Below are 27,855 nucleotides of genomic sequence, written 5' to 3'. Positions count from 1 at the left end.
AAGTGAAAACAGTAATTAATTTGCCTGAAGTCCCATAGCTAATAAATGGCAAAGTCAGGGCTCAAACCTGGGTCTGGCTGATAGGAGATGCCACACTCTGAAGCACTGTGCACAAAGCTTCATCCCCCACCATTCCTCCCTAGTGAGCCCTAATCCTATTCATGGGCAGGTAAAGAGTGATTCTGCTTCCCTAAGAAAGGTAAGTGGTAGATTATTTTATACTCCCCCATGCTAGGTACGGCCACTCTCTCCAGGCTGCAGTAAATTTAGGACCAGAGGACATGTGTGCAAGGAGAAAACTGAGGACCCTAGGACAGCACAGAACAGATGCTATTCAAGGCTATGTCTTTTTCCCCCTCAATGAGCCCTCCCTAATGAAGAGAGGGAAGCAAGATTTGCTTTTTTAACCAAAGATTTTTTTTTCTGGGCAGTAGAGTTTTCCTTGAGCAGGATAAGTAAACACAAAGAGGTTTGAGAGTTCTTCACAAGATTTCACAACCCTATGTATTAAAATTCCATAATTCCCTCTATAAGAAATTCTTCCCTTTATGGCAAGCGTTTCTAGGCAATGAAATTAGATCAGATTTTGGAGGAAGACAAATCTCATCTGCATCCTCTATCAATTGTGTAAGTTCCTGACCTCTCCTGCAACCATTTCATCATCTGTGAAAGGATAACCTAGTGATCAAGAAAACTTGGTTGTTTAAACCTTCCCTTTTAAATGCAAATTTATCTGAAATTACTACCCCTTTATTGTGATTTAGTTTGCAAGATAATCTTTCTCTTCAATAGATCTGGGGGAAATGGCTATTTTGGTAGAAAAAAGAAGACTCAAAAATTAAAAGAATATTAAAAAGAGATTAAAAAAAGTATCAAAGATACAGTTTCTCTAAATCACAAAAATCACCTCAAAAGGAGAGTCCTTTTTTTGAAATATACACCAAATGTGGTAAAGAGAGGATATGAGGGGAAGGACAGTAATACAAAGGATCTGATGATGCAAAGGACACTAAAGCATATGTTTATTGCCCAGGCAAAAATCTTTTCTCTGTGCAATATCACCTTCAGGATTTATACACATCCTGAACACAACAGACTTTCAGGACCACTCAGAGCCCTTGAGCAACATTATATTTAAATAGTCATCACTGCATCTTTAAATAGTACAAACAGGAGATGCTGCATTGATATTTCATTGTTTTTCAATTATAAAAAAGACACCTGGCACATCAACCAACTAGCAGAACACAGCTGTGAATCAAAAGACTAACTATGAGCCCAGAAGGCAGTTGAGGTTAATATATATATATATATATATATATATATATATATATATATATATATGAAACATCATCTATCATTGCCCCTTCCAGACCAACTTGTCAACACTATTACTCCCCCACACACATACACTCATGTCTAGTATTTTTTATTTTAACAAAGGAATAGAAGACACAACTAAACTGTGTATAGCTGTGTACAATTCACTTCTCTGTTAATTAAGACTGGTGTCTTGCATTGTTGGACTCCCAGGGATTCCCCAAGGCTCAACCTGTCACTAGCTTTGTATCACTTCTTTTCTACTGCTCAGTGTCTTTTCTCCCTGATGCCCATATTGGAAAGAAATTAAAAAATAATTATAATGGATGAGTCTATTTTGTTTGTGCTTCAAAGAGCTTCTAGAAATAAAGCCCATGGAGGAAGAACATTACTAGGATGATTCTACATTTAACTAAGATCTGTGGACTCCCAATTGAGAAAAAATGGTCAAAACATCACAGTGAATATTTATCGAGAGCTCACAGGTATGCTAATGCTGGGGTTTTATTTTTGCTGGCAGTCACAACTTCAGACAGAAACAAAGGCATCTTTTTATTGAGGAAAAAGGTATTGGGATAGAAGTCAAAAGACCAGGGATTCTGCTCCAGAATTTGGTATATTCTGTTTGAACCCCTTCTGAGTTCTTCCCTCTGAATAGGGTCTACCTGGCTGCCTCAAAGGGTTATGGTGAGAATCAAGAGAGATCCTATATAGAAAAATGCTTTCTTATCTGTTCAATATTATATAAACATTAAACTGCACATAAAATCATTATATTAAAAAACAAACACACCCTATAACTTTAATGAAACTAAGATGAGTACCACCATTGCAAATAATTCCCCCATCTTAAAAAAAATGTATAATAGCAGTAGAAAAAAATAAATAAGACTTTCAGGATCTATATAGTCAGCTCTGCTCACTCACTAACAAAGCACCTCACAATTCCACCTCAATCTCCCAGTACGCATCTCCAACTCCTATCTCAGCAAAAGTACAATGTATGTCATTTTCCAGTAGTGCTTCTGAACATCAAAAACTGCAACATCAAACCCACTCATATCAAAAGCTGAAGTATGGTGGCAGAGGAGGTGTTTCCAAAGACAACTGTAATTAGCACACAATGCCAAAACTTCTCTCATATTACTTCCACCAGTCTAACCCTTTCAGCCTATCTCACAAGTGTGACATAGTGTGAAAGTATCCTGAGGAAAAAGAAGTATTTCTCACTCACTTTCAAATTTCCAAGGTGGAAATGCTTTCTAATTATTAGAAACATGTTTAAACTATTGAAAATGAATAAAACTATATAGACTGTGGCTAAATATTCTTTAAATTGCATCATTTAAGAAGGCAACAGGTTTTTTTCCCTAAAGTTTTATTTATTTACTTTTGTGAGAGAGAGAGACAAAGACAGAGACAGAGAGAGAGCATGAGCAAGCAGGGGAGGGGCAGAGAGAGAGGCAGACAGAGAATCCCAAGCAGGCTCCACGCTGCCAGCACAGAGCCCGACAAGGGGTTTGAACTCACAAACTGTGAGTTCATGACCTGAGTGAATATCAAGAGTCAGATGCTTAACTGACTGAGCAACCTAGGTCCTCCCCAAAATGCAACAGTTTAATCAAAACAGAAAAATTTATAACACTGAAAAATTTTGAGTATTTTAATATAACTTAACCAACAATACTTTGATCACACCACTTCTACCTGGCTGACATTTTTTGTGCTATCTACACATTAATTGTCAATATGTCAACACTGCATCATTTTGCCTCACTTCTGGCAAACACTCCCTTTAGGGTAGCTTCACAGTTGACATTGATTACTATTTCTTTGATAACCATATCCAATATACAGAAGTAGTTTCTATAAACTATATCTATACTCTGAGATCCGATATCCAGTTGTATTTGATTAATCTAGCAAACATCTATCCCTAAATTACCTAGCAAGCATTCATACTTTTCAGCTGAAGAGGCAGAATTACCTTGGGCAGGTATTGGTGCTTTGAAGAAGTGGTCCATTAACTAAGGTCTCTAGAGCTTCCCTAGAACCCACTCCTCCCAATAGCTACTTATCCAATTTTTGCTTGAAATCTGCAAAATAGTCTAATATATGGCCAATGAATTCCTCTTTAGTTTAAATCATTTAAATTTAACATAGTTACTTACAATCTAAAGAATCCTAATATAGGGGCGCCTGGGTAGCTCAGTTGGTTAAGCGTCTGACTTTGGCTCAGGTCATGATCTCATGGCTTGTGGGTTCGAGCCCCACGTCGGGCTCTGTGCTGACAGCTCGGAGCCTGGAGCCTGCTTCAGATTCTGTGTCTGCCTCTCTCCTGCTTGCACTCTCTCTCTCTCTCTCTCAAAAATAAATAAATGTTAAAAAAAAATTAAAGAATCCTCATATAGAAATTGTTGTGCAAGTTCATTCTTCCTTTGCTTATTGTAGTTGGCAGAATTCTAAAATGACCACTGAAGATTCCTCCACCCTTGTATGCACTCCCTGTATAATTCTCTCCCCTTGAGTGAAGGTAGAACCTGTGAATATGATGGGATATCATCCCTATGATTAAGTTACTTATCAGTGGACTTTAATCAAAAAATTACTTGAATGTGCCTGACCCAATAAGATAAGCTTTTAAAGGACACTAGGTCCTTTTCAAAGTTATAGAGATTTGAAGGACCTGTGGAGGAGGCTATTTGACAGGGAAGTGTGAGTGGCTTCTAGAATCTGAGAGTGGCCTTTGGGTAAGAGCCTGCAGGAATGCAGGGGTCTCAGTCCTACAAACCGCAAAAAAAAGCACAAGTTTATATTCTTCCAAAAGATACATAAGCATGAAGACTCCAAGCTCCAGAAAAGAATATAACCCAGTCAACACCTTGATTTCTGCCTCATGAGACCCTGAGAAAAGACCTAGCTAACCAAGGCCCAGAATTCTGACCCACAAAAACTGTGAGATAATAACTGTGTGTTGCTTATAAGCCACTAACTTTGTGGGAATTTGTTGTACAGCAATAGAAAACGAATACAGTTATCCATTATTTTGTCTGAGTATACTTGTGGTTTCTTTTCCTATATCTGAAATTGTTTGAAAACTGTCATAGTTCTCAATGGCAATACCACTGAAAAAAATCTCTTATTTTATGCTCCCTCTCTTTCCCCTTCTTCCATCTCTCCCATCAATACCTCGTCCACACTTGGTTCAGCATTCCTGACAGTTAGACCAATCAGCCAGGGTTAGGAGAAAAAACAAACAAAACAAAACAAAAACCAACTATGGTTCAGAACATTGGACAGCAGCCCATGTGCTGCTGGCCAATCTCTTCCTCTAAGCCTGTGCTCTTCATCTTGACCATCTAGTTATATAGTTCCCTCAAGCATATGAATTATGTTGCGCTGTCATTCTTTCTGTTTCATGCTATTTGTCCTCACGACCTACAATTAGAAAACCAATGGAAGTATAAGACCAGTACACAGGTTAACGTTTGCTTCTGTTCATCATTTACAACAACTTTTCCCAGGAAATGTTCTACACTGGTCTAGCCTGCACTGACTCTTCTCACACATTATCTTTTACAGTATTTGTATACATTGTACAGATCACATAGATTACCTTAATCTCCTCCCCCCATCTACTGTTCTCTTTTCCTAACATGGTTACATATAATTCCTTAAAGGAAGGAATCATATTTTGCTCACCAGTATAACCTTGAATACAGATCAGTTAAGTCTTTATTGGTTGATAGGCAACACATAATATCATTGTCAACTTTAGTCTCAGAGTAAAAACTAAAAACTTTGATGAGGAAGAATTTCTACCCACTGGTGTACACTCCCTATATAATCTTCTTTACTTGGTGTGGGCAGGAGCTGTGAATATAATGGGAATTAAAACATCAAATTATAATGAATAGACAAATCTATTCATTAAATTCTGCCTTAAATCCAGGTCTAAAAAGATAAGGATTAGGTTTGAGGAACTGAAGAAATAAAACTCATGGATAATGACCAGTTCTATGCCCAAACTTTCTCAAACATCAAAATGGAATGAGCAACAGAGACAAAAGGTTGTATACATCACAGTGAACAAAGTTCCCTGGGAACCCTTCCTGTTTCTTGGGGGTGGATGTCCAGAGCAGTGTTGTTGCAGTCAGCATGAGGAAAGGAAAAGTCAGATCAGAGTATCTGGAAAAGAGTCTCTCGAGATTTTATCTGCTTCCTGTGGGAATGGCACCAAGAAACATGAAGGTGCTCAGAAACAACCACAGCTCCAGGTAGGGAAAGTTATGCTCCTTAACAAGCAGCATTATACGGACTTAATGTAAGTGTTTGGGTACTGAAATTCTTGCTTATGTAATCCCTCTATTTCTGAACCTCTGCCTCAGATTATGCAACTCTCACCCAACTCTGCATTGTGTGACCTAGGCATTTTCTATTTCTGTCAAATTAGATGCTTTCTGATGATAGGCATGACTATATTGTGCTATACATTTAGAGGGGTCAGTTCTTTAGTTACTGTACAATCTTTTCAAAGCTGACCAAAATAAAAATTTGTCTTCAGGAAAAAGTGGTGCATGTAAACCTATAATACAAAATGAGAAGTGACACAAATGGAAATATGAACAAATTGCTATGGTGGAACAGACAAAGGGGACTAACCCCTCCCATCCCAGAGAAGGTTTTAGGTTAGAAGATAACTGCCAAAACAAATAGGAAAAATCATACAAAAGAAGTTTAAGAAGTTAGACATTTGGTGGGGGATACTGATCATAGAGGAAGCTATGCATTTGTGGGGGGTGAGGAATACTTGAGAAATATCTGGATCTTCCTCTCAATTTTTCTTTGAACCTAAAACAGCTTTCCAAAGTCTTTTTTAAAAAAGTAAATGAATAGGGGCACCTGGGTGGCTCAGTTGGTTATGTATTTGACTCTTGGTTTCATGTCAGGTCATGATCTCACAGTTTGTGAGTTTGAGCCCTTGCGTTGGGCTCTGTGCTGACAGTGTGGAGCCTGCTTGGGATTCCTGGTTTCCCTCTGTCTCTGCTCTTCCTGAGTGTGCATGCTTACTCTCTCTGTTTCTCTCAAAAATGAATAAACAAGCATTTAAAAAAATAAATAAAAAGCAAATGAATAAACAATTAAAATTAAATATCAAAAATTTGGATATTTTTACAAATAATACCAACCCCTCCCCCCAAAAAAACCCCAAATTAAAAATTCCTGAACTGAAACATTTAATGTGGGGGAAAACCCAGAGTTCATTAAGAAGACTGCATGTGTCAAGTACTTATTAAGAACAGTGAGGGTGAAGAGTCTGATTACTGCATTTAGAGTCAGATGGCATTGCTTCTCTTTCCTTAGACCATTTTCCATGCTTTCTGCTCTGTAGGGACAACTCTAAGTGGTGCTTTTTTGCATATCAGACTAGGATGACACTGATACAAACAGACACCAACACTGAATTGCAGAGGAAGCCCCACTGAGTCAGTGCTGGCAAAGGAGGACACCAACAAAGGCACAGTGGAAGCCATGAAATGCAGGAAGTGTGTGGGCAGAGGTGTGTGGGAAAGGATGTCAACACCATCCTGTCAATGCCTGAGGACAGGTGGGGGTGGCCATACACACACAGAAAAGACAGAGGCAGAAGGCCTAATATGGAAATAGTAGAAGAGAGATGAACTGAAGCACAGATGTACAGATGTTAAGTTATAGGATACAGAAGAAGAAAGAGAAAGAGAAGTAGAGTCCAAGAAGTACATGGCAGCAGAGGTTCAAAAACAGAGAGATAGAGATTTTCCACAATGTCAATTTGGTGGGGCACAACTCCACTGTTGGCCTCTGAGTTTCATAAGACTGTCTGTTCAGCATGTTCAATGGAGCACCATGCCCTAGAAATATTTTCCACTTTTTTCAGGACATGAACTTTTCTCTGCTTTTTCTCCCCCTCCATCTATTCTGCCTCCCCTACTCCCCATTGTGAGATTTCAGAAATATTTCTCTGATCTTGAAAGCACACATATAACAAGTAACCTATTATGACCACTCCAATAATTTTAATGAATTTCATGACTTTTTGATGGAGGAATTGGAACTTGCAATATTTACGGAAATATTTAGCCAATTCTTTAAAGGTAACTCTGTCATCTGGGTGGAGAGGCACATTAATTATACTCCTGTGATCACGCAACCGCTATTAGGATAGCCAAGAACTGGTCAAGCAGTATCTTCAGCTGTATTTAGCTAAGAGCCAATTTCCACTATGCACTCCAGTTCAGCCTGTAAAGCCAAAGAAGAATGTAACAGCAGCACCATCAGGACTCCTCAATGCACCTACAGCATAATGCTGTTGCCAGATGCAAGAGTCCTTTTGGCCTTTGAAGACCTGCCACAGGGGAGTGGAGATAGAGCAGCATAGCTTCTTACTAACAGGAAGAAAACTTAACTCCAGTAGGAGACAGGGACAACAGAAAAATAATTTTCCTTCTGTCTGCAATTTCTATAGTCATCTTCTCCTCTCCATAGAACTTATTAGGAAAATATGTCTGTTTTCTCCAAACAGGAAAATCATAGTCTTCCAATGACATGAGCCTATGTGCAAAGGTAATTTAGCTGAATACCCTACTTACTTACAGTATCATCAAATAAAAAAGAAAAATAGGCCATACAAATGAATAAAAAAGTGAATTCCTTCATCTGGTAACTAGATTTATGATAACATATTTCCAAATTCTCCTTCCAGACGAGCAGTTCCAAGATGCAGGAAAGGGGCAGGAGACTGGGCTGGACTCCAGGTGGGTAAAAATATGCCTAAGAGACTTCTGAAATATCACATCCCATGGTGACATTAAGTCTAAGAACCAAGCAAATAAAACCTCAATCCAAAGGAGCTGGGGAAAGCAGCAGAAACAAGATAGGAAACAACAGATCCAAGAGAATGGCGTCCATCCTAAGGATACCAGGGCCTTGGGGTATAGAACTCATGCCTCTAACCCCCCTGAGCAAAGAGGTAGTTAGGAACAAGGGCCAGGTGGACCTTTGATTTCCCAGCCATTGCTTAAACACTTTTCAATGTCTAAAAATTAGAACTTGGTCAGGCTACCTATTCCATTTTTAGACACCTCGGGTTACACAGGACCTGAGCCAAAAAGTTCTGCCTTCTCCTTACTATCTCTTATTATCACATTTATCCTGCAGCAGCAGGCCTTGCCTGTACTTACTTTTCTTCCTTCAACCCCACCCCTATCTCCTCAGTTTTGGTTGTTTTTTTCTTCCCCCAAAAGTGAGCTCCCACTGGACTTTTGCTTTCTTCAACTATTTTTCCAGGTGCCAGATCTTCTTTTTTGTATTCATTTTTTATGCTCTTCTTGCTATGCTGGGTGTGTGTCCATTAAAAACGCTGAGGCTGCACAAAATCTGTAGAACCTCTCTTTTCCTTCTTACAGAAATTATTCACAGTTGTATTCAGAATTGTATTTTTCAAGTGTTCCAATCCTTTGAGCTACAGAATATTTTGTTAAGAGTGTTTACTATGGAAGCAAGGATAACACTGTGTCACAGCAAAAAGCCCACAGATCCTGAGGTGCATAGAGGGCATGCGTTGATAGCCAAATGAAATGAATACTATAATAGATGTTCCCTTCTAGGCAGACCCTGAGACAGTTACTGTATAGAACAGAACAACAGCACCACATGAGACGTGGAGGCTGAGCTGGGCCCACTCACTGGCTGAGTGGTTTGCTTCTGCTGACCAGGCTTTCAAGATGAGTGATTCTAATTTTTGCTTCAATAAAATCACAATCTGAATGAGTCATGGATATTTGGGTGGCTTTAAAATCACAGAGTGGGTAAAATCACAAATGTCAAATCCACAAATGTTAAGAGCCTACAGCAGGGATCAAAACACAAATGTTTCTAGGAGCCATGCAGGAAACAAAAATGAGTAACTCCAGATGGATGTAAGACAATAGCAAGCAGTAAAGATTAAGCTTAACTGGGGAGGAATAATAATAATAATCATAGCAAACACTGACATAGCACTTACTTTGTACTAGGCACGGGATGAAGGGTATTAATGTATTAATTTATTTAACCCTTAGGACCATCCTATGAGTTAGGTCTCCTTATCATCTGCCAATTTAAAGGCAGAAAAACGGGGTTCTGGGTGGCTCAGTTGGTTAGGCATCCAACTTCAGCTCAGGTCATGATCTCACAATTGGTGAGTTTGAGCCCTGCATCGGACTCTGTGCTGACAGGTCAGAGCCTGGAGCCTGCTTCAGATTCTGTGTCTCCCTCTCTCTCTGCCCCTCCCTGGCTCACACGCTATCTCTCTCAAAAATAAATAAAACATTAAAAAAAATGTTTAATAAAATAAAATAAAAAATAAACACAGAAAAACTGAAACACAAAGCATTTGAGACCCAAGTACATACACCTCTACGAAGGGGGTATATAGTACTCAAGTCCACCTAATTGTTGCCATTAAGATTAGTGATCTTATGCTGTCAAATCTGATTTGATAAGGTAACCATTCAGATTTGAATTCTTGGTTTTGAATTATGGTTCATGTTCTTTATACGTTTTATGGACCAAACGTGCAGCATTCAGTCCAAAGGACAGTGGTTTGTGTTTCTGGTATTTAGTACACTTTCATAAAGGGATCTCCTCAATAATGACATCTCTGCAGTTAGAGCTTTCTGAATTTTCTTTCTGAAAAAAACTATTAGGAGAGACAAGATGAAGAATTCCTTATGAATAAACAAATGAAAAAAACAAATGAACAAATGAATGAATAAGAGAAAAATGTCCGGGACATAAGGACATGAGTGCCTTGAGTAGATACGCACAGCACACCGCTGCTAACTAAGAACCACAGTTTCGAAATTCCAGAATAAGCATCTTTCATAACTGAGATTTTCAAATTCATTTCTGAATCTCCTGCAACCCCAGTGCACTACACACATCTTCACTTTTTCTCCCTCCTCTGACCCACTCCCAATGAAGTGGTGCTGAAGCCACAGTGCTGCTTTCCAATCTACCTACTATTCCAGTCCACTCTGTTCCCCTACACCAAAAGACTCTCCAGCCATCCCAGAATTCCAGTTACACTCTGCAACTTCCTTTCTGGATATCTTAGCTACCTTTCCATAGGGGGAAAAATATATATTATATATATTTATATATACAATATATATAAATATAATATTATATATATTGTATATATAAATATAATATTATATAAATATAATATTATATATAGTATGTATATAAATATAGTGTGTGTGTGTATATATATATATATATATGTATATATATATATATATTTCTCTCAGGAAGAGTATACAATGTAAAGACAGTAAAGCTCGTACAGTCCAGCTCCTTTCTTTTAAAGGTTAAAATAATGAAGGTTTAGAGAGAGAAATCAACTTGTGCCAATTTATTTGCCAAGCAATCTGTGAGCCTCATTCCAGTAGTCTATCAGAGGACTAGTTGGTTTACTATTTTGGGAACTTCTGGAAGAATTTTAACGTATCCTGAAAGCAAATACATGCAAAAATCCAGGTAGTTTTTCATTTCTTAATTTTGATGCTTCTCCTTGACAGACATATCCCCAATTTTCTCCCATTGTCCCCCATTATTTCCCCAATATCCCCCACTTTCTTCCTCTGGGTAACCAGTACTTATTGTTCAAGCACAAATTACTAGTACTTCCAAAAAGCCTTCCCAGATACCCTTCCCTTACAACATCTTCAACTGAGATGTTGCCTCTTTGTGCTCTGCTAATTTTCATCAGTGTTCTCACCCACTGTTCCACAATGGATCTTGAGGTGTTTGCCCTGCTTGCCTCAACTCCTGCCTTTTGGGGATAACGGATGAGCCTTTTTATTACTGTGAACCCAGGGCCTGGCAAGTTACTGATAGATGCATAGTGAGCTGTCAGAAAAAGTTAGTTTAGTGAATGGATGAGTAAATGCCCTTCTATGCCCTTTGGGAGACACAAAGGAGAGCTGATATCTCTACCAAGATGCTGAATTTCTAGGGTGAACTCTACCACAGAGGAAAGAAAAAACTTCCTCAGTGACCTCATCATTTGAGGGAGGCAAAAAATGTGAATCTCTCCCCCTAAACAATTTATTTCTCTGATGATGGACTCTTACAGAAAGTGTGATTGTTTTACCAAGGATGACTCAAGCACCTGTAACACTCATTCATTTTTATAGATAATCTGTTCTATTTCAACATGGGCTCCTGTAGAGGGGTTATGAGCAGGAAGAAAAAGAGGATTCTTTAGGCTAGGTCATCATACAGGGTGCAGATTAGAACTGGGCTTGCTTACTTGCTAAGAATTAGCTACTAGATGGTCAGAAATCTCTACAATGTTTGTATGATGGTGTTTTGAGGCACATTTTGTATGTTTGAATACTTGATCTTGTTTCCCTTTTATTTTTTCCCTAGGTCCTTTAGCAAAGTTCTTTTCCTAAAATTCATCTGATCTCAGCTCTTATAAAGGCAGAGAATAGTTTTCCCAGTGACATGAAGAAAAAGAGAGCAGCAGTGTCAGCAGAACGAAAAGAACCCCAAGGCCTGAATACCTATCCTCTGAACACCAAGAAAAGACTTGTTAGAGAATACAGAAATGTGATTTCTCACATAGCTCCTCAATGTGATTTGTATTTAGCACTTTCTCTCAATCCTTATGACCATAACTTCTATTCAGCACCACAATGTGTCCAATTTGCATCATTCCATTATCTCCTCTCTGGTCTCCCAGACTCCAAGTCTCATCCTTCCCATCCTCGCATCTTCTAATCCATTCACACCATGCTCTGTAGTGACCTCTCTGAAAAAAATTTTTTATTCAGGACCAGGTTAAGCTTTAGCACCATGTCTTGCTTAAAATCCTTCAACATCTTCTATGAGGCAAGTATTGCCATAACACTAAAACCAGAGGTGTCACTAGGAAAGAAAAATACAAATCAATATTCCAAATAAATATAGATGCAGAAGTCCTTAAAACACTAGCAAACAGAATCCAATAACATAAATAGGATTGTATACCATGAACAAGGTATATCATGGCAGAAATGCAAGGTTGCTACAACATATGAAAATAAATCAATATACCACACATTAATAGAACAAAGAACAAAAACCACATGATCACCTCAGTAGACACACAACAAAACCATTTGATAAATCCAACAACCTTTTATGATTAAAAACACATAGTAGGAATACAAGGGAACTTCCTCAATCTGATAAAAGACTTCTATTAAAAATCCGCAATTAATATTATACTTAATGGTGAAAGACTGAATGTTTTCAGCCTAATATGAGGAACCAAAGTTATATACTTTTAGATGGGAAAAGTAGTAAAACTCTCTCCATATGTAGGTGACATGATCTAACATACAGAAAATCCACCAAAAAAACTATGAGAACTAATAAATTATTTCAGCAATGTTAAAATGATCTTTTAACTAGTAAAATATCAATATATAAAAGTCAATTGTGTTTCTAGATACTAGCAATCAGCAATCTCAAAGTAAAATTAAGGAAGCCATTTTTAATGAGAGTACCAAAAAGAATAAAATACCTAGGAAAAAATTTGACATAAGAAGTGCAATATTTGAATACTGGAAGCTATAGAACACTGTTGAAAGAAATTTAAAAAGAATTAAATAAATGTACAGGTATCCCAAGTTTATGGGTTGGAAGATGTGATATTGTTATGAAAGCAATACATCACAAGCTGATCTACAAATTCAACAAAATACAAAAATTCAGCTGTCTTTGATGCAGAAATTGATAACATGGTCATAATGTTTATATGGAAATGCAAGGAAAAAAGGTACAGGACTTAAATGTTCCAATTTCAAAACTTTCTATAAAGCTATTATAATCAGGACAAAGTGGTATTGGTGTAAGTTGAGATATATAATGAATTAGAACTCAGATTCCAAAAATAAATCCTTACATTATAGTCAACTTATCTTCAACAAGGGTGCCAAGATAATTCAATAGGGAAAGAAGATTTTTCAACAACTGGTACTGGGAAAACTGAATATCTACATGCAAAAGAACAGTGTTGGAACCCTACCTTATTCCATATATAAAAATTAACTCAAATATATAGAAAATAATATAAAATCTAAAACTATAAAATTCCTGGAAGAAAACATAGAAGCAAATCTTTATGACCCTGGATTAGGCAATAATTTTTTAGATACGGCATCTAAAGTACAAATGACATGGGTGCCTGGGTGGCTCAGTCAGGTAAGTGTCCAACTTTGGCTCAGGTCACGATCTCATGGTTCATGGGTTTGAGCCCCGCATTGGGCTCTGTGCTGACAGCTCAGAACCTGGAACCTGCTTTGCATTCTGTGTCTCCCTCTCTCTCTCTGCCTTTCTCCCACTCACATAATGTCTCTGTGTCTCAAAATAAATAAAAATTTAAAAAAATTAAAAAATAAAGTACAAATGACAGAAGACAGAAATAGATTAATTAGACTTCACTGAAATTGTAAGTCTTTTTGTTACAAAGGATACCATCAAGAAAGTAAAAAAAAATAACCCATTAAAGGGGAGAAAATATTCATAAATCCCAATGTCTGATAAGAGATTTAAATTCAGAATACATAAGGAACTCCTACAACTCAACAACTAAAAGACTTATGTCTCAATTTTAAAATGGTATAATGGACTGAACTGTGTCCATCCCCCACCCCAGAATTTATACGTTGAAGATCTAACTCTCAATCTGTGTTTGGAGAGGGGGGCTTTATAGAAGTAATTAAAGTTAAGTGAGTATTAAGGGTGGGAGCTTAATTCATTATGTCTGGTATCCTTATAAGAAGAGTTTTGAGGTGTGTGCACAGAATAAAGGTCATTTGTAGACACAGTGATAAGATGGTTACCTACAAGCTAAGGGGAGAGGCCTCAAGAAAAACCAAACCTCTAATATCTTTTTGGGCTTTCAGCCTCCAGAAATGTGAGAAGATAAATTTCTGCTATTTAAATTGTCAAGTTTGTGATATCTTGTTAAAGTAGCCAAAGCAGACTGATAACAAATGGGGAAAGGATGTAAATAAACACAGAGAAATGGCCAATAAGTACATGAAGCTCAAGATCTGTAGTCATTAGGAAAATGCAAATCAAAACCACAATGATAGTGCTTAACACTCACTAGGATGGCTAAAATTAAAAAAACAAAACAAGCGTTGCCAAGGGAAGAAATTGAAACCCTCAAATATTGCTGTTAGGATGTAAAATGGTGCAGATGCTTTGGAAATCATTGTAGCAGTTCCTCAAAAAAAATTAAACAGAAAGTTACTATATGACCCAGCAATTCTACTCTTATGTATATATCTCAGAGAAGTGACAACATTCACAATATCTGTACCCAAATATTCAGAGCAGGGAAAAAGGGGAAATCCAAATGGCCATCAACTGATAAATGGATAAGCCAAATGTAGTATATTTATAGAATGGAATATTATTCAACCATAAAAAGTAAGGGTGCACTGCTACATGCTACAACAAGGATGAACCTTGTAAACATTAGGCTCAGTAAAAGAAGCCAGTCTCAAAAAAAACACATATTATGTGGTTCCATTTACATAAGATTTACAGGATAGGATTATCTATAGAGACAGAGGTAGATTAGTGGCTGGTAGGGGCTAGGGAGAAAAATGAATGATACATGACTACTAATGGGTATAGAGTATCTTTTGGGGTAATGGAAGTATTCAGAAATTAGATTATAGTGATCATTGTACAACTCTGAGAAAACACTAAATGGTGCTGATTTGTATACGAAAAGGTAGATTTTATGATATGTGAATTACATCTCAACAATACTGTTAATTAAAAAAATTCTTTAGCATTTAAGATTTAAGTCCAAGGTCTTGATTTGGCCCTCTAGCCTTTGCTTACCTAACTTTCTCTCTCATCATTTCAATATACTCCTCTATTTTCTCTTAAGAGTAGACATTGTCATCTTTCCTGGAAATTCATACACATTCCTTCATACCCAGTTCTAGGGTCACTTTCTCTTTAGTTCCCCCTGCCCCCATCAGCAGACTTGATTACTTTTTCACTTGTGCCCATGCTGTAAATTTTATCTATTTCTGAACATCTAAGTGTTTTCTGGGGCACCTGGGTGGCTCAGTCAGTTAAGCGTCCGATTTCAGCTTAGGTCATGATATCACAGTTCCTGAGTTTGAGCCCCATGTTGACCTGAGCAGAAGTTGGCCACTCAACCAACTGAACCACCTAAGCACCTCAGATGTATAATTTTAAATTAATGACACATGACTGAATTTTAATAACAAAGATGTTATGGACTTCATTGTGCACCCCCACTGTACATATTTTTAAGCCCTAACAAACTACTGCAAAAGAACAGAGGGGAAAAAGCCAATTTGAAATTTAGAGCTATTATATTTGATCTTCAAAAGAATGGCATATACACTTAATTCTCAATTATTAAAGGACTAGGATTCAATTTGTGATTTCTGCAGGATCACTGTAACACTGAACCTTCCTTATCTGACCATGCAGGAGAATCCTAAGTAACAGAAAGTAAGTCCATACAAACCTATTGTGTGATAAACAGAAATTCTGACAGAACATTTGACAGAGGGACTTGAAACAGTGTTTCATGACTAGCTTTGATTCTATTTATTCATTCAGTTTATTTAACTAGAAAATGTTTGGGGCACTTGGGTGGCTCAGTTGGGTAAGCGTCCAACTTCAGCTCAGGTCACGATCTCATGGTTCATGGGTTCAAGCCCCACATCAGGCTCTGTGCTGACAGCTCAGAGCCTGGAGCCTGCTTTGGATTCTGTGTCTCTCTCTTTCTCTCTGTCCTAACCCCACTCATACTCTCTTTCAAAAAAGGAATAAACTTTAAAAAAAATGTTTTTAAATAAGTGTTTTCTAAGGATGTCAGAAAATCTTTACTCTATGGTCACACAAACAATGGGATTGTTCAAAAAGATTTTTTTTTTAAGCTAAACATTTGAAAATCATGACCTGCCCATAATTCAATGAAATTCCATGGTGTTTGGTCTTTGTGGACAGTGTACTACAAATGACCACTTGATGCCATGATGCCTTACGTATACAAGAACAACAGGCAGCACGGACTTCAGTGGAGAGACTGGAAATAAATTTGTCAGAGACTACTTCATGTTACGAAAATGTCATAAACCTCACAGAGTATAATGCACATGCTACAGAGCAGAAATAACTGTGTATGAACTGCAAGAACGTTGAAAGCTACAATACAAAAAAATGGCAAATGACATATTTTCAAAAGGTTGGTTTCATTTGGTGTCTGCAGATGCTGTGCCAACAAATCCTGTTCCTATGTGATTTCCTTGTAACTTTACCTTCAAATAAATGGGTATTTCCTGGTAAACAGATATGTAATATACTTTTTTAGTGCTGCATTATGCTTGTTGCATCTTGCAGGAAAAGGATGTACACCATAAAGCCTGAGTTTTTAGTATGACAGCACATAAAGTGTACTCATTGTATTTGTGTCACATTTTTATATTTTTATATAATTTTGTTTTTGAAATTCAGGTAAATGATGAGATAATTTATATTAATACATTTTACTTATATTAATTTTAATATGTCCATTAATACAACTGACTCACATTAAAGTCTTCTAAGATATAAGTCGGGATAGAAGGAACATACTTAAAGATCATAAAGGCCATTTATGAAAAGCCCACAGCTAACATCATCCTCAACGGGGAAAAACTGAGAGCTTTTTCCCTGAGATCAGGAACACGACAGGGATGCCCACTGTCACCGCTGCTGTTTAATATAGTGCTGGAAGTTCTAGCATCAGCAATCAGACAACAAAAGGAAATCAAAGGCATCAAAATTGGCAAAGATGAAGTCAAGCTTTCGCTTTTTGCAGATGACATGATATTATACATGGAAAATCCGATAGACTCCACCAAAAGTCTGCTAGAACTGATACATGAATTCAGCAAAGTTGCAGGATACAAAATCAATGTGCAGAAATCAGTTGCATTCTTATACACTAACAATGAAGCAACAGAAAGACAAATGAAGAAACTGATCCCATTCACAATTGCACCAAGAAGCATAAAATACCTAGGAATAAATCTAACCAAAGATGTAAAAGATCTGTATGCTGAAAACTATAGAAAGCTTATGCAGGTAATTGAAGAAGATATAAAGAAATGGAAAGACATTCCCTGCTCATGGATTGGAAGAATAAATATTGTCAAAATGTCAATACTACCCAAAGCTATCTACACATTCAATGCAATCCCAATCAAAATTGCACCAGCATTCTTCTCGAAACTAGAACAAGCAATCCTAAAATTCATATGGAACCACAAAAGGCCCCGAATAGCCAAAGTAATTTTGAAGAAGAAGACCAAAGCAGGAGGCATCACAGTCCCAGACTTTAGTCTCTACTACAAAGCTGTCATCATCAAGACAGCATGGTATTGGCATAAAAACAGACACATAGACCAATGGAATAGAATAGAAACCCCAGAACTAGACCCACAAACGTATGGCCAACTCATCTTTGACAAAGCAGGAAAGAACATCCAATGGAAAAAAGACAGTCTCTTTAACAAATGGTGCTGGGAGAACTGGACAGCAACATGCAGAAGGTTGAAACTAGACCACTTTCTCACACCATTCACAAAAATAAACTCAAAATGGATAAAGGACCTGAATGTGAGACAGGAAACCATCAAAACCTTAGAGGAGAAAGCAGGAAAAGACCTCTCTGACCTCAGCCGTAGCAATCTCTTACTCGGCACATCCCCAAAGGCAAGGGAATTAAAAGCAAAAGTGAATTACTGGGACCTTATGAAGATAAAAAGCTTCTGCACAGCAAAGGAAACAACCAACAAAACTAAAAGGCAACCAACGGAATGGGAAAAGATATTTGCAAATGACACATCGGACAAGGGGCTAGTATCCAAAATCTATAAAGAGCTCATCAAACTCCACACCCGAAAAACAAATAACCCAGTGAAGAAATGGGCAGAAAACATGAATAGACACTTCTCTAAAGAAGACATCCGGATGGCCAACAGGCACATGAAAAGATGTTCAACGTCGCTCCTTATCAGGGAAATACAAATCAAAACCACACTCAGATACCACCTCACGCCAGTCAGAGTGGCCAAAATGAAGAAATCAGGAGACTATAGATGCTGGAGAGGATGTGGAGAAACAGGAACCCTCTTGCACTGTTGGTGGGAATGCAAATTGGTGCAGCCGCTCTGGAAAGCAGTGTGGAGGTTCCTCAGAAAATTAAAAATAGACCTACCCTATGACCCAGCAATAGCACTGCTAGGAATTTACCCAAGGGATACAGGAGTACTGATGCATAGGGGCACCTGTACCCCAATGTTTATAGCGGCACTCTCAACAATAGCCAAATTATGGAAAGAGCCTAAATGTCCATCAACTGATGAATGGATAAAGAAATTGTGGTTTATATACACAATGGAATACTACGTGGCAATGAGAAAAAATGAAATATGGCCTTTTGTAGCAACATGGATGGAACTGGAGAGTGTGATGCTAAGTGAAATAAGCCATACAGAGAAAGACAGATACCATATGGTTTCACTCTTATGTGGATCCTGAGAAACATAACAGAAACCCATGGGGGAGGGGAAGGAAAAAAAAAAAAAAAAAAAAAAAAAAAAGAGGTTAGAGTGGGAGAGAGCCAAAGCATAAGAGACTGTTAAAAACTGAGAACAAACTGAGGGTTGATGGGGGGTGGGAGGGAGGGCAGGGTGGGAGGGAGGGCAGGGTGGGTGATGGGTATTGAGGAGGGCACCTTTTGGGATGAGCACTGGGTGTTGTATGGAAACCAATTTGACAGTAAATTTCATATATTAAAAAATAAAAAAAATAATTTTCAAAAAAAAAAAAAAAAGATATAAATACAATTCTTTGTAGCTAGGTAGTCTGAAAATAAAGTATCAATTAGTTTTCCAGAAGCAATCAAGATAAAGAATAATCACAACACTAATTTTTTCTTGGTGTGTCTTAAAAACAGGAATCCACTAATTCATTGATACACTATTTAAAAAAATAGATATAAAAAAGATTTCAATTCCCCCTCTTTTCCAAAAGTCATCATGGGCAGTGGGAGTACAACCAAGCCATGACAGGAAACATTGTAAATACTGGATATTAGGCTCAATCTACAGTATCTGATAATAGCAAGGTAAACACAGTGATAATTGACACTTAAATTGAACTGACAAGTTTAGAAGTCACTTTCACATACCTTGTCTTATTTCATTCTCATAATATCCTCTGATATCAGTAATGTAGTTGTAAAGTAATGAAGTTGTGTTTTAGCCCCATTCTATATGTGAAAAGCTAAAGCCAAGGAGGTTGCATAAATTTTACAAGGTCAAAAAGTCATCCACAAAACCAGAACCCAAGGTTACTGACTCCTTCTCTGGAGCTCTTGCCATCTCTCCATTGTTAAGCTGCAGCGCTATGCGAAACGAAAGGGATGGAAAATGTGCTGAGCACATTAGGGTTGGAGAATACCACCTGGGAATTATATTCAGGTACAAGGTATATAGTCCCTATGACTTGTCAGGCTCTGTGACAGGTGCTATGAAAACAGTGATAATAAGATAATAAGATGTGATAATATGCTCTTATGTTTCCTCATGCACCTTGATATGTGTTATAATGGAAGCCATGTACCCACTGACAAGTGATATTAACATATATAGAATATTGAAAGGGTAATTAAGAAATAAAAGATAAGCCAAGGGATATACACTGGAAGACTTTCTCTCTGCAAGACAGAGAAAAGAATAGTACCTTAGAACCAAGTTTTTTGTGGATGGAGATTTCCATTCTTGACCCAACATTATAAAAACAACAGTAAACCTTGAAATACACTGATGTCCTGCCTACCATTATTTTCCATGATCTACTATTGAACCTACTTTTTTTCAGGCTCAACTCTCTCTTCTTGGACTATTGAGCTTTATAAGATCACTACCTCTTCTGTAAAGTGTTACAAACCTTTATATTCTTAAACTTGCCATTTTAAGTTTAAAAAATAGTGTTAGTCTGGGGGCGCCTAGCTGGGTCAGTCAGTAAAGTGTTTGACTCTTGATCCCAGGGTCATGAGTTCAAGCTCCATGTTGGGCATGGAGCCTACTTAAAAAAAAATACAAAGAAAAAATATGTCTTAATTGTCTAACAAAATACTTTGATTTAATGGCTTAAATAATAGAAGTTCATTTTCTCATACTCTGGAGACTACACATTCATAATGAAGGTGCTGGTAAATTTAATTTCTAGTGAAAGCCTCCTTCTTGGATTACAGACAGCCACCTTCGCACTTTGTCTTCACTTGGCTTTCCATGGTGTACGTGAGCTCTAGTGTGTCCCTCTAATAAGGACACTAAACCTATCAGATCAGGGACACACCCTTATGACCTCCTTAAAAACTATAATTACTTCCTTAGAGTCCCCATCTCATAATACAGCCACACTGGAGGTTGGGGCTTCCACATAGGAATTTTGGGAGACCACAAACATTTGGCTTATAAAGGACACTTCCTCTTAAAATACTGAATTTTTTTGAAAAGTTATGTTCAGCCTACTTCAAAATTTTAAAGCTTTAGTCTTATTTTCCCTCAGACTTGATCTTTCCAAGCTAGAGTCTAAGATTTATCATTTCTCCAAATCCTTTTTATTAATTTAGCATCCCTTCTCTAGACCTACTGCCTTTTTTGAAGTCAACTTCATTAAAATATAATTCACATATAATAAAACGCATCTATTTTAAATGTACAGTTTAATGAATGTTGCTAAATGTATACATCTGTGTAACCACATCACAATCAAGAAATAGAACATTTCTCTCATCCTAAAAACTCCCTCGTGTCCCTTTGCATTAATCACCATACTCATGGTACCAGGTAACCACTGGTCTGCTTTATCTCACTATAAATTACATTTACCTGTTCTCCATTATCCCACCACTGGGATAATATTTACTTTTTTGTGTCTGGCTTCTTTCACACAGAATGTTTTTGAGATACACCCATGTCACTGCATATGTATCTCTGCCCATTACTGTACAGTATTCCTGTATTTGTCATATAAATGTCACAAATATAGACCAAAATTTGTCCATTGACATGCTGATAGATGGTTGGGTTGTTTCTAACTTTGTGCTATTACAAATAAAGCTGCAATGAATATTTGTGCATGAATCTTTGTGATGACTACATTTTAGTTCTCTTGGGTAATTATCTGGGAATAGAATTGATAGACTGCATCATAAGTATTATCCATAACTTTATAAGAAATGAATAAACTCTTTATACAAAGTGGTTGTAGCATTTTTACCTTCTCACCAACATGTATGAGAGCTCCAATTGCTGTTTTTTCCACAACCCTTGGTACTGTCACTCTTTTAAAATTTTAGCCATTCTGGTGTGTAGGTGGTAGTGTTAATTTGCATATCAATGATGGTAAGTAATATTAAACAGTTTCACATATTTATTGGCCACCCAAATATCCTCTTTTGTGAAAACTACCTGCTACTCATTTTAAATATATACCATGTACATATAGCATATTTATTGTAGCTATTTCCTCCCAGTCTGTGGCTTGTCTTTCCATTTTATTATAAAGAGAATGAAGCTTTAATTTTACTGGTGTCCAATTATCAGTTTTTTGGTTTTTTTTTTCCCCAGTTCATGTGGTTGTATGCTAAGAAGTTTTTGTATAGTAACAAGTTGTGAAGGTTTTGTTTTCATTAGTGTTATAGATTTGGTTATGCTTAGGTCTATGATAAATTTAGACTTAAAAACTTTTTTGTGAGGTGAAAGTCAGTTCTATTTCCAAATAAGCATCTGGTTTTCCTAGTACCATTTGTTTATAGGAGTATACTTTCCCTCATTGAATTGCCTAGGTATCTTCGTGGGAAGTCTAATGAATAGATGTATATGGGTCTATTTCTAGTCTTCTGATCTATATATTCATCCCCACACAACACCACACAATGTTGATTAATATAGCTTGATGGTAAGCAAGTATTAAAATTAAGAAATACTACATTGTTACATAAAAACTTGGGCTTTCCAAAAAGCTGTTTTTGGATGTTTTGGCTGTTCCCAAAACTTTGCATTTCCATGCAGAAATTATAATTAGGGTGTGAATTTCTTTTAAATGTCTGCGGAAATTTTTATTGAGATCCCATTAAATCTATAGATAAATTTGGGGACAGCTGGCATTTTATCAATACTGAGTCTTGGACATCTTTAGGGAGATATTATTCAACCTCCTATAGGGTGGAAGTGACATTTTCTTGCAGTTTTCTATAGCTTACACAGAAGGGGAAACTTTCTGGATATATACACCTATGTATTTATTACATTGTCTTTTTTTTATTGTTTTTATTTAATCAATGAGCATGCTTATAACTATTTTAAAGTTTTTGTCTGCAAATTCTATCTTTATGTATCTATTCTGTTTCTATTAATTTTTCTCCTGGCAGTGGGTCAGTTTTTCTGTTTATTATCATATCTTCCAAATTTTTGTTGGATGCTAGACACTGCGTTTTACATTGTTTAGTGCCTGGATTTAATCACCTTTCTTTAAGAGTGTTGAATTTTGTCCTTTCAAGCATTGAACTTACTTGTGGATCCTTTTTAGAGCTGTTTTTGATCTTTTCAATGATGAGGAGGTTTAAAATACCCTTTATTCGGCGCCTGGGTGGCTCAGTCAGTTAGGCGTCCGACTTCAGCTCAGGTCACGACCTCGCCGTCCGTGAGTTCGAGCCCCGCGTCGGGCTCTGGGCTGATGGCTCAGAGCCTGGAGCCTGCTTCCGATTCTGTGTCTCCCTCTCTCTCTGCCCCTCCCCCGTTCATGCTCTGTCTCTCTCTGTCTCAAAAATAAATAAGACGTTAAAAAATAAAATAAAATACCCTTTATTCTAGGGCTCTTTTACCCTTGATGCTAAGATGCAAACTCTTTAGGTGCAATTCATATGAATACCTCAGGTATTCAGCAAAGAGTCTAGGCTCCAGCTGATTAGAATTTGAATGTGGCCCAGTTCTGTGATATCTCCTGGAATTGTTCAGCTTAGATCTCCCAATAATACTTGCCTGGCCACGTGGAGTTGTGCTTAAATTATGCACAGCTTCATAATTAGCAACATACATAAATGACCCAGTGTACATTTCTGAAGCTCCTTTTATGCATAGTTTCCCTCTATGCAGTTCTCTGCTCCACAAATTCTGGGTATTGTCTTCTCTCCAACCTCTGATCTCTGTCTCCTTGATTCAGTAAGCACGTCTGGCTTTACTTTGATTTTCTCTTCCTACGATATGATCTATGGAAAGTACCTCAAGAGTCCAAGCCAGGGTTATCATAGGGCTCGCCTCATTTGTTTCCCTTCTGTAGGAACCACAGTCCTGTACTAATTTCCAGTTATCTGCTGGATTACAGTAAGAGGGCAAGTTGGAACACGTTACTCTGGCATGGCCAAGACAGAAGTCCTTTCAACTTGCTATCATGTTTTAAATGTTTATAGAGTAATGCAGTATAAACCTGTGACAGTTTGTTACTATGCTGAGATGGAACTTCCTAATTAAAGATCATTCTCTTCCAGATGATACTCAGGCACACTGAAATTTTTGCCATATTTAGAAAATCATGCAAATCCCTTCAAGGAATGATTTGTGTTTTGCGTTTTTATTTAAGTGATAATTTATTTGGAATTCTTCATTCTTTATGAAATGGAATGTGCAAAAAGGGATTAAACTATGATTTTTTTTCTTATAGTGGACAAGGAACCAAATGCCTACAAAATCACTTGAAAAATCTTCCTTAGGACAAACACTTTTGACTCTGACAATAGCCATCTTTAGAAAGATAGTTGTGTGGGGCACCTGGGTGGCTCAGTTGGTTAAGCATCAGACTTTAGCTCAGGTCATGATCTTGTAGTTCATGAGTTTGAGCACTGTGTCAGGCTCTGCACTGACAGCTTGAAGCCTGGAGCCTGCTTCAGATTCTGTGTCTCCCTCTCTCTCTTCCCCTCTCCTAGCCATACTCTGTCTCTCTCTCTCTCTCTCTCAAAAATAAACATTAAAAAAATTTTTTTTAATTAAAAGAAAAAGAAAGGTAGTTTTATGAACCCTGGAGTCATTAAGAATAGCCTCTCCTAAGAGGGTGATTAAATAACCCCACTGTTTGATAAAAAATGAGTAGTAAGACCATTTTGTTTGAAAGGTTTAGGAAAAAAGCATTCTGATACAAAAGATAAATACCAGACAAGGAATCTCAGCATGAGCTAATCCCTGAAAAGTGACATTAACCTGAGTGCTAAGGCTGAAGCTTCAGAACCCCAAGCATGGGGCATCCTTCTATAAGCACTGGATAAGTATAGTCAAACAGGCTGTGTAAGGTCAGTCTTCATCTGTAGGATCATTTGGTGGTAAGAAACAACACTTACATGATAGTGGACTAATCAGACCCCAAGTCTCTTCCATGACAGCAATGTGTCAGCTCCTCTTTGGGATTGTGCAGGTAGAGTATAACAGTAAATCCTAATGATTTTTGGACACTTCATAAGATTTTGATTTCCTGATAAAAGCAAAGGTGGAGGCTCAAGATGTTAATCCAAAATATAATATGACTATATTTGTGAACTACAACTATAGCACACTTCGTATCACCTACAGACTTAAGTATTTTAGTGGGATTGTCATAAGTTTCTTTACGGTACTTACATGTAATTAAAAAAGACATTCAATTTATATTAAAAAAATTCCATAATGTCCCTAGTAGTACATAATAGGGAAGTTATCCTTACAAGAGTTAGGTCTGAAAAATATTTAAGTTTCTAAGGGGGTGCCTGGGTGGCTTAATTGGTGGAGTGTCCAATTCTTGATTTCGGCTCAGGTCATGACCTCACAGTTCGTGAGATCAAGCCTTGCACTAGGATCTGCACCAATAACACATGGCCTACTTGGGATTCTTTATTTCCCTCTCTCTCTGTCACTCCCCCGCTCGTGCTCACTGTCTCTCACAGCAAACATTAAAAAAAGTTAAAAAATATATAATTACATGCAGTCCTATGATGTGTATAATGATATTTTTTCTGATTTCTATGATTACTTTAGCAAGGGGTTGGTCTCTACTCACTTCTGATAAAAAAAAAAATAGTTGCTAAAAACAGTGTTCAGATATCTCTCATGCTTAATGAGAGAAAGCTACCTAGTATAGATATAGATTTTATCACATTTTACTTGTGTACAGAGAAATGACTTCATTGAGCATTATGCTTTCTAAATAATAAATGCAATGAGGGATTCAATGATATTTTATATAATCTTAACTAACAGAGCTGCAAAAATGGCAAGGAATAGAAATACTATTTTAAAATACATGATCAATAAAATATGCATCAGTATATTAGATAGAATAAAATATTAAGTTAGATTTCTAACATTTGCTTTCTCTTTAACTCTTTCAAATGTTTGTCTTCTGCCTTAACCTCTCTCCTGGGCTTCAAATCCCTATGTTCATTTGACTACTTGACCTATGTACTTAGGTACCTAACAGAGAGCCTAAATTTAACACGTCGAGAATGAAATTCTCAATTTATACCTCTGCCCACACTAGCCCAATTGGTTCTTCTAGTAGTCTCCTCCATGGCTTCTACTTGCCCAAGCTAAAAACCTAAGAGTTATTCCTCAATTTTCCAGGGGAGATCATTAAACATAAGACTATTATCTCCGTCATGCTATCCACTTGGTTGCTTCCATGTGTTAGCTCCCCCGCCCCCAAAATGTTCAAATCCAATTTGAATTCTTTAGGGAAGAGAAAAAACAATGTGCTTTTCTAGTATCAAGCAGAATGTTTCCTGTTTTCAGGACCAGAGTCAAGTTCAAACAGGATACTTGTCCCCCATTGATTCTATCAGGCCCCCTCATCTAAATCAAAGCAGCACTTTCCAAAACTACCTGCTAATGCTATATGTGTGGTGGGTGTATTTGTTTCCTATGACAGCTATAACAAATTACCCCAATCTTGGTGGCTTAAAAAACAAAAGTTTATTCTTTCATAATTCTAGAGGCCAGGAGTCTAAACTCAGTTTTACTGGGCCAAACTCAAGGTGTCAGCACAGCCATCCTCCCTCTAGATGCTCTAGGGAAGAATCTATTCCCTGCATCTTCCAGATCCTCATGACTGCCAGCATTCTTTAGTTTGTGGATACGTCAACTCCAACCTTTGCCTCTCTGGTCACATTGCCTTCCCTTCTGCTGACTATGTCAAATCTCCCTTTAGGTGAGGAGATTTCTCTATGCCCTTTTATAAAGACACATGTGATTGCACTTAGGGCCCACTTGGATAATCCAAAATAATTTCCTCATCTCAAAATTTTTAATATAATCACATCGGTAAAACCACCCTCCTTTTTTCTATATAATGTAAAATTGCCCTGTTCTAGAGATTAGGACATGGATTATCTCTTGGGAGAGGGCATTCTTCAGCCTAAAGCAATGACTTTAAACATATCACTGATTAGGTGAAGAGATCTAGGGCTGGATTCCAAAATCCACTCCATCATCTCTTTGCATATCCATAAGATGAATTGATATAATCTTCCCTAGATACAGCTGAGTATAATCCTTTTAATTTTTTCTCAATCTGACATATTTATCATTACCTATAGCACAATCGTAAATAAATAAATGGTAAATAAGTGTTTATATTAATTACTACAAATAATTTATTCTTTCTGGTTTATTCCAAGACTTGTCAGTTGCTTGTCACTTAAGGCAAGCATACTGACAGTTTCTCTCAGTGAGTTAAAAATCAAATCTGTCTTCTTTATCAACAGAAGGTCTCACAGAGCATCTTTTTTGTTAATTTTCTTTTATTTTTAGAAAGGAGAATTATACCCTAGACATGGTATCCTATATCACCTTTCTTTTATGTTATTTAGGGACCCATAGTTATTTATTTTTATGTCTAGTCACTTGATGGTCAGATATTTCAAATGTCTATTTTTTAAATAAAGTTATGCTACCCATGAAATAGGGCTCCTTTTTTCCCAACTAACCATTAAGTTTAATGTCATGGGTTGAGAAAGTTCAGTGTAGTGCAAAGGTCCCAAAATCTGTGGTCATAGAACCAGGTTTTCAGTTCTGCTTGCCATTTTCTCAGCTCAGGTTTCCTCATTTTCATAATGGACGTGGTCGTAATAAAATATACTGAGCAATGTTGTTAAGAGAATTAAATAAGTATGTCTTATGAACTATAAAATATCATTCAAATTATAATTGTGGTTACCTTTGAGACTCTTCCCATAGAAGTCTTTGAAACCGGATTTTTTTTTCAAATGATCCTCTATTGATTAATTTGCACTTAATTATTCATTTAACACTCAATGAGTGTCCACTGTATATTAGAAATTATTCTTGGTACTAGGGACACAACAGTAAAGTCAACCAAGTC

General features: G+C 37.2%; 1 non-coding gene across 1 annotated transcript; it reads left to right on the top strand.

Moving 5' to 3' along the window:
• The first annotated feature begins 3,517 nt into the window (after positions 1 to 3,517).
• On the top strand, positions 3,518 to 3,602 carry TRNAQ-UUG (transfer RNA glutamine (anticodon UUG)). The gene has a single exon. It is a non-coding gene; the product is annotated as a tRNA-Gln (tRNA).
• Positions 3,603 to 27,855: the final 24,253 nt, after the last annotated feature.

The sequence above is a fragment of the Panthera pardus genome, unplaced genomic scaffold, assembly GCF_024362965.1.
Source record: "Panthera pardus isolate Hobbes unplaced genomic scaffold, ASM2436296v1 HiC_scaffold_16, whole genome shotgun sequence".
In the NCBI taxonomy this organism is placed as follows: domain Eukaryota; kingdom Metazoa; phylum Chordata; class Mammalia; order Carnivora; family Felidae; genus Panthera; species Panthera pardus.
This window is presented reverse-complemented; position numbering and strand designations above follow the sequence as displayed.